Source organism: Podarcis erhardii (assembly GCF_964252035.2).
Source record: "Podarcis erhardii genome assembly, chromosome: 15".
Lineage (NCBI taxonomy): Eukaryota > Metazoa > Chordata > Lepidosauria > Squamata > Lacertidae > Podarcis > Podarcis erhardii.
Window position 1 is genome coordinate 23,727,071 of NC_138505.1, and position 8,333 is coordinate 23,735,403.

The window sequence follows — 8,333 nt, forward strand, 5'->3', positions numbered from 1 at the left end:
CTGCCTGATTCCCTGTAACTTGGCTTCTTGCAGCGAGGGAACCGCCAGAAGGTCCTCAGAGCTGGACCTCAGTCTCTGGGTAGAATGATGGGGGTGGAGACGCTCCTTCAGGTATACTGGACAGAGGCCGTTTAGGTGTTTCCTACTCTCTTATTTGAATTGTGCTTTTATGGGATTCAGTGTTGATTGCTTTCAGGTACTTTCAGCAATTAACAAATGCAGAGAGTAGGAAACACCTAAACGGCCTCTGTCCAGTATACCTGAAGGAGCGTCTCCACCCCCATCATTCTACCCAGAGGCTGAAGCCAAGTTACAGGGAACCAGGCAGAGGGCCTTCTCGGTAGTGGCGCCCGCCCTGTGGAACTCCCTCCCACCAGATGTCAAAGAGAAAAATAACTACCAAACCTTTAGAAGACATCTAAGGCAGCCATGTTTAGGGAAGCTTTTAATGTTTAATAGGTAATTGCATTTTAGTGTTTTGTTGGAAGCCGCCCAGAGTGGCTGAGGAAACCCAGCCAGATGGGCGGGGTATAAATAATAAATAATTATTATTATTATTATTATTATTATTATTATTATTATTATTATTATTATACCAGTTGCTGGAAATTGCAGGAGGAGAGAGGGCTCTTGTGCTGGGGTCCTGCTTACAGGCTTCCCGTAGGTATCTGGTTGGCTAGTATGAGAACAGGATGTTAGATGAGCCATTGGCCTGTTCCTGCAGACAGGCTCTTTCCATTTTCTTATGTTTATCCTTGTCTGGATGTTCATCTAGGAGCCAGCCCCGCCCCCCCATTCTCCATCGCCTGGTGGGAATGCAACCTGGGAGCCAGCATGTTTTAAGAGGCAATTAATACCACTTCTGCAAAGCTGTCAACCTCAAGCGGCCGGGAAACAAGGGAGGCGCTGGGATTTGCAGCGCAACCTGCTGCTTCCGTCTGTTCCTTCATGTGGGATGTAAACACAGGAGCAGTCAATGACAACATTCCTAGAGTGTACATGTTAGAACATGGGGAGGGATGTCTGTCCAGCAAGCAGGTAAACTTCCTGGGGACGGACTTCCTCCGCATGTGACCAGAGGTGGGTGTGGCCTCACCTGTGCAGGTAATGATAAAAGCACAGGGCAGGCAGCCACTCTCTCTCTTGCCTCTTGCCTCTTGCCTCTTGCCTCTTGCCATCTTCATCTTCTGAAGGAGCAACATGCCCTCTTGGCTCCCAGCCAAGAGAGGACAGTACTATCTTGCTACAAGATAGATTCTAACTGCATGTAACCTTTTTAAGCCTGCCTACCTTCTGGGATCATATTGTGAACAGAACGTGAGTAAACTCTTTTATACTTTTATAAAGACTGTGTCGTGTCTTGTATTTTAAGAGGGAACAAAGGGGAAATTACCAGAGTAATTATTATAGAGGTTCTAGCGAACCTGTGCAAGCGTTACCGTTGCGAACTTAAAGGGGAATGTCTATAAACTCTGCTGATATTTTGGGAACTTGTTAGTACAAGTTGGATAAGGATATAATTAGTCAATATATCCTCTCCTGCACCCCAAAACATTCCCACAAAGGGTTATGGGCCCAGTATTGCATATTTCTGCGTATTTTTGAAGGATTGCGTTGGATTGTGATTTTGAGTTGAGTAGTATTTTTCTGAGTTAACTTCCTGGTAAGCACATGGTCCTTTGTTCCATTGTGCAGTGGGGATTAAGCACCCCCCCCTTCCCTCAGAGTTCACAGTGACCCAAGGCAGTGAAGAATTGTTTTGTATTTTTAGATTTTTGAGATTTTGATTTTAAAATTTTGAGAAATTTTGAAATTTTGAAGAATTTTCAAATTTTTGGATTTTAAGATGGCTAGAGCAGCTTTTGATAGTGATGCAAAGCTAGGAATGCCTGTGCTGAATGAACACAATTTCATACACTGGAAGCAGCGCTTGATAGCATGTTTAGATTATAAGCACATTTTGGAAGCTTTAAACCCTCAACCTACGGGATCGTCTGAGGAAGCTTTAGCCAAGATAAGTGCTTGGAAACGCATGAACAGCGAAGCTAGACACATAATTTTGAGTGGACTTCGTGATGAGCAGCTATCATTAATAAATAGTACAGATGATGCATCTCAAATCTTAAGAGATATTGAGCGCGTGTATGGAGAATCTAGCATAAACTGCTTCAGAAACTTGGTGTGTAAATTAACCAGAGTGAGGATGAATTCAAAAGAGGAATTCACAGAGCACATCAACAAGTTCACTGAGATTATTCAGAGAATTGATTTGACTCCCAAAGCTTTTGATGAAGATACAAAGATAGCATTTTTGCTATCATCACTTGGACCACGCTTTAGCGCATTTGTAAGTTTGATGGATCATAGACAAGGTCTGACTTTTAAAGACTTGATTGGTTATTTAAAAGAAGAATGCAGAGATAGAGCTGAATCTCCAGTGAGAAATGCTAGAAGCAAGGACAGCAGTTATGCATCTAGGCAATTTACAAAGTCCAAAGAGATGCCTAAGAAAGTGATTTGTTTCAATTGTAACAAAGAAGGACACATTGCAAAGAATTGCAGGGCTCCTAAAGCCAAGAAACCCCACCCCTTTCAGCCAAAAGGAGAAAAGAAAGGGAAATGTGAATGCACATGGCTACTGCAAGAAAGGAATTTAACTGTCCAGAATCGTGAGAATAGACGTAATAAATGGATAATTGATTCAGGTGCCAGCTCACATTTTTCATATAAAAAGGACTATTTTAATGAGATAAATGATGAAGAAGGATCTGAAATTGAAATTGCAGATGGGAACATTGTTAAAGCAAAAGGTGCAGGTTCCATGAGTCTGAAATGCAATATAAACAATGAATGCATTGAGAACACAATCTCTAGAGTTTTGTATGTACCAGAGCTGAGCTGCAATTTAATCAGCGTGTCCACATTGGACAAGAAAGGTTTCCAGATCACATTTGGAAATGGAGAATGCAAGGTGACTAGAAATGGCAAAGTGTTTGCTCAAGCAGAGCTAATCAATGGTGTATATGAGCTTGATCTTTCAGAGAATCAGTCTGCAAAAGTGGCACATTCCAGCCAGAAGGATGAAGCAGATCTGGACCTATGGCACAGAAGGCTTGGACATAGAGACACCAACGTCATTCTGGATCTACAGAAAAGAGATCTTGTAAGAGGTTTGCAGGTAAAGCAGAGCAACAAAGCTCCAGCAAAGTGCATAAGCTGTATTACTGAGAAGGCTGTAAAACCTTCATTTCCACGTTGTGCAGAACAAAGAAGCAACAAAGTGCTTGACATAGTGCACACTGACATATGTGGACCCATGAATGTTCCCTCACTGGGAAAGAATAGATATATTTTAATATTTCTGGATGACTTTTCAAGATTTTGTGTTGTATATTTTCTCAAAGAGAAGAGTGAGACAGTGGACAAGCTCCAGGAATACATTGCCATGGTCAAGAACAAATTCCAGAGAGCTCCAGCTGTGCTAATGAGCGACAATGGAGGTGAGTACTGCTCAAATGAAATGCAGGCTCTCCTGGCCAAGGAAGGAATTGCACACGTAACCACAATTCCTTACACACCACAGCAGAATGCCATAGCTGAGAGAAAGTTTAGGTCCATTATGGACATGACAAGGTGCATGCTAAAGGATGCATGTTTGCCACAGAAGCTGTGGGCCGAAGGAGTGTACACATCGGTCTATTTGCAGAATAGACTGCCAACTAAAGGTGCAGAGCGCACACCATTTGAACTTTGGCATGGGAAAGCTCCCAATCTGTCGCACATACGTGTATTTGGAAGTCCGTGTTACTTCCACGTGCCCAAGGAACACAGACACAAGCTTGACTCCAGGGCAAAAGCAGGTATCCTTGTGGGATACGCCTCTGGAGGCAAAGGATATAGAATTATGGACTTACAAACTGGTAAGACAAATGCATACCATGCGGTTTATGTTGATGAATATGGAAAGGTAGACACTAAGAACACTGTTGTGGATTCTTCCGATGAGTCAGAAAGGACTCAAGAATTTGTATATTTCCCTTTTGAGACTCCACAAAGTACTAATCTGTCTTCGAGTGTTACAGCACCCCCTACAGGCGACGCACCAGAAGACGCAGAGGACCAGAACCCTGGCGGCACCAGAGACGAAGATGAGGACTCAGATGGGGACATGCCTGCGTTGGAGGAGGATGAGGAAGCTGATGCGGTCCCAGAACCAGAGGTCAGACGCTCGTCCAGAACCAACAAAGGTGTCCCACCATTACGGTTGTCCTACTTTGCAGGGTCGGCGTTTCCACAGGAACCTTCCACTTGGGAAGAGATACAGGAGATGCCAGCTGCAGAAGCCAGTCTCTGGAGGAAGGCCGCACAGGAGGAGATGGATGCACTGCATCAGAACAAGACCTGGACACTCACTGAGCTGCCTCCCGGTAAGAAGGCCATTGGGAGTAAATGGGTTTTCAAGGTTAAGAAGGGGTCAGAAGGAGAAGTGCAGCGCTACAAAGCTAGACTTGTAGCACAGGGATTTTCACAGCGTTTTGGTGAAGACTATGATGAAGTTTTTGCACCAACCGTGAGGTACAGCAGCGTAAGAATGCTTTTAAGCATTGCAGCCTCCAAGAAAATGAGAGTGAAACACATAGACATTGCTACCGCTTTTCTACATGGGCAGATTTCTGAAGAAATTTATATGAAACAGCCCAAAGGTTTTGTAAAACCACATGAGGCACATTTAGTGTGCAAACTCCAGAAAGGACTTTATGGACTTAAACAGGCTGCTAGAGCCTGGAACCAGAAGTTGCATAAAATGCTGACGCAACTTGGGTACAAGCAAGGCGACGCTGACAAGTGCTTGTACAGTAAGTCAAATAATGGACAATTCTCATATATCTTAGCATTTGTTGATGACTTAATTATTGCCACAGCAAGTGAGAAAGACTACACACAGATAGTAAAACACCTTAGCAAAGAGGTGGAGGTCAAGGAGCTAGGAGATGTCCAGTACTACCTCGGGATCCAGGTGGAAAGAGAAGAGGACGGCTCATTTCTTCTCAGCCAAAGACAGAAGATCCACGAGCTGATTGAGCACATGCAGATGCAAGACGCACATCCAGTTGCTACACCGATGGCTACTGACTTCCTGAAGAATCAGCAGGATTCGAAGCAGTTGCCAGACAACAATGACTACAGGTCGGCGATTGGTAAACTTTTGTATTTAGTTACCACATGTAGACCTGACTTAGCAAATGCTGTGGGGATTCTTAGCAGAAAAGTGAATTCTCCCACTGAGCATGATTGGGCAGGTGTAAAGAGGGTGGTGCGATATTTGAAGGGTACCATGAATTGTAAATTAAGGTTACCAGCCGTCAGAGACCCTAAGTTGGTTGGGTATACTGATGCGGATTGGGCTGGGGATAATGCTGATTATAAATCAACAAGTGGTCATGTTTTCATGTTTGGTGATGGACCTGTTTCATGGGGCAGTTATAAACAGAGCTGTGTAGCATTATCTTCCACAGAATCAGAATACGTTGCAGCAACAGAAGCCTGCAGAGAGATCGCCTGGCTTGATCAACTCATAAAGGACTTTGGGTTGGTGAGAAAAGGGCCTGTCAGCTTGCTAGAGGACAATCAAAGTTGCCTGAAGCTGACGCAGAGTGAGAAGTTCCTGGCCAGAACAAAACACATTGGGGTTAAATACCACTACATACGCCAGATGATCCAGGATGGACTTGTGGAACTATCCTACTGCAGCACCCAAGAGATGACTGCTGACATCCTGACGAAACCCCTACCAAGAGAGAGTTTCCAGAATCTACGTGTCAAGCTGGGACTCCGGGTGGTTGAATAAAGTTGTTTATGTTTTGTATAATGTTGTATTGCCTGAGAAGGGGTATGTGGGATGTAAACACAGGAGCAGTCAATGACAACATTCCTAGAGTGTACATGTTAGAACATGGGGAGGGATGTCTGTCCAGCAAGCAGGTAAACTTCCTGGGGACGGACTTCCTCCGCATGTGACCAGAGGTGGGTGTGGCCTCACCTGTGCAGGTAATGATAAAAGCACAGGGCAGGCAGCCACTCTCTCTCTTGCCTCTTGCCTCTTGCCTCTTGCCTCTTGCCATCTTCATCTTCTGAAGGAGCAACATGCCCTCTTGGCTCCCAGCCAAGAGAGGACAGTACTATCTTGCTACAAGATAGATTCTAACTGCATGTAACCTTTTTAAGCCTGCCTACCTTCTGGGATCATATTGTGAACAGAACGTGAGTAAACTCTTTTATACTTTTATAAAGACTGTGTCGTGTCTTGTATTTTAAGAGGGAACAAAGGGGAAATTACCAGAGTAATTATTATAGAGGTTCTAGCGAACCTGTGCAAGCGTTACCGTTGCGAACTTAAAGGGGAATGTCTATAAACTCTGCTGATATTTTGGGAACTTGTTAGTACAAGTTGGATAAGGATATAATTAGTCAATATATCCTCTCCTGCACCCCAAAACATTCCCACACTTCAAAGAACCATCTTGTAAAGTGCGCACTGGGAAGAGTAATCAGAGAGGAGCCAAGCGTGGGCCAAATGTGCTCAGGTGTGGCTTACCAGGGAGAAGATGTGTCAGAACGGATGCCTGTCTCTCGTTGCCCAGTGCTGGCTGGCTGAGGGTGCCATTCTTTGTATACTTCCTTGGGAGTAAGGACAGGAGGATCAGGTGCTGTTAATGGTGCTTTACACCCTCCACACTTATAAGAAATGTTTTTGCTTTTTTTTTAAATATGGCAGCACCCACACTGTGGAACTCCCTGCCACTTGACACCAGGCAGTTGTGGCCACCCCTGTACTCTTTACAGCATCTGCTTAAAATGTTTTTGTTTAAGCAAGGCTATCCAGACATGTAGAACACTGATGTGTTTTAACACACTTTCTGGCATATAATTGATTGATAATTGTCCCATCTTTAAACCCTAGAGAGTTGGTGCCAATGAGTGTGAACGACAGTGAGCTAGATTGACCAATGGTCTGACTCTGATTCTTATATTCCTATGCTTCCTAATTGGCTCAGTCTCTTTGTGGAATAAACAACTATTATAACTATTTCTTAGAGCAATTTGTTGTTGTTGTTACTATTATTGTGATCATTATTATTCTTTATTAAATTCGTACACCACCCTTCATCCATAGATCTCAGTCCATAATATAAAATTACAATATAAAAAACACAAAATGCATTATAAAAAGATTACAACAAACAAGACATGAAAGAGGGCATTGGATATCGGATCCCACTTTTCCTCCAAGAAGCTCAAGATGACAGTTCTCCTCCTCTTCATTTCATCTCAACAACAACCCTGTGAGGTAGGTTAGACTGTGAAACAGTGATTGGCCTAATATCATCCAGTGAGCTTCACATGGCTGCCGCAGGGTTTGAACCCGGGTCTCGCAGCGCAACACTCCAGCCGCTCCTCTGCAACAGGTGCGAAATGGCCGCATAACATGGCAGCCAGAAATTCAACAGGTGCAGCTCATCGCATGCAGCAAATTGAGATGTCCTTTCCTGTAGGTGGACAAAGTTTGCCTTGTCCATTTCGTTCTCCAAGGCAGGAACTGAGGCTGTGTCTTGTAGGAAAGGAAGCAACGCAATTAGCCAGCAACTGCCCCCTAACCGAAGGTCAGCCGCTCTTTAATGAAGCCATCTGCTCCTGCCGCTTTCCCTCATTAGTTTTAAGCGCCCAAGAGGTCAGAAGCATGACATGTCCAGTGGTTTAAAGCTTTCAATCTTCCAGAAAAGTTGACCACAAAGTGTCGGGTAGACTGGGCTTTGTTGGTCAAACTTTTGCCAGCCATTAGTACTTCCTCTTCCTCTTCTCCAATGTATTACCGGTCCTTCAATAGCAGGCTCCAGGGTGGGTTGAAACCATTTTAAATTCAGAAGTTAAAACAGATTGTATTCACAAGCATAGGGTGGGTCCTATAAGCACACATCTCAGGGGTCAAAGAGGGGTGTCCAGCATTCACCAAAAACTGTATGGGGGAAAAGACACAGACCCACCTCTGCATGACAAAGCTCTGTGCTCCTGGGACATCTTTCGCCAGTAATGTAATTGTTGCATTATTTTTGTAAACTGCCTCAGCCCACTATACCTGAAGGAGCGTCTCCACCCCCATCGTTCAGCCTGGACACTGAGGTCCAGCGTTGAGGATCTTCTGGTGTATCCCTCACTGCAAGAAGTGAAGTTACAGGGAACCAGGCAGAGGGCCTTCTCAGTAGTGGCACCCACCCTGTGGAACACCCTCCCATCAGATGTCAAGGAAATAAACAACTATCTGACTTTTAGAAGAC